This window comes from Penaeus monodon, chromosome 20 (genome assembly GCF_015228065.2).
Source record: "Penaeus monodon isolate SGIC_2016 chromosome 20, NSTDA_Pmon_1, whole genome shotgun sequence".
Taxonomy (NCBI): Eukaryota; Metazoa; Arthropoda; class Malacostraca; order Decapoda; family Penaeidae; genus Penaeus; species Penaeus monodon.
In genome coordinates, this window is record NC_051405.1 from 40,579,281 (window position 1) to 40,579,518 (window position 238).

The 238-nt window shown below is 46.6% G+C and overlaps 1 protein-coding gene across 1 annotated transcript in view; it reads left to right on the top strand.

Annotated features, from left to right (window-relative positions):
* The window catches only part of LOC119585817 (carbonic anhydrase-related protein 10-like), a gene marked incomplete at its 5' end in the record, with an annotated part of 34,669 nt that overhangs the window by 33,446 nt on the left and 985 nt on the right, over positions 1-238 (top strand).

A 238-nucleotide genomic window follows, 5' to 3' on the forward strand; every position in this document is an offset into this window, starting at 1 on the left:
GCCTCTCTTCGCCCTTTGAAACCCCCGACTCTTTTATCTTCTCCTTCATTGTTCCCATGCTTCACTTATCTATCCTCTTCCCTCGCGTTCCTCCCGCCCTCTCCAGCTCCTCCTTTGCTCTATCTCCTTTCCAGCTAATCTTTTATTTTGCACTCTCTAATCTCTTCCATCTCTGTGATCTATGTGTCTGGAGTTCCTTTCATGTTCTCCATTCCCCTCCCCACGCTTACTTTTTTTT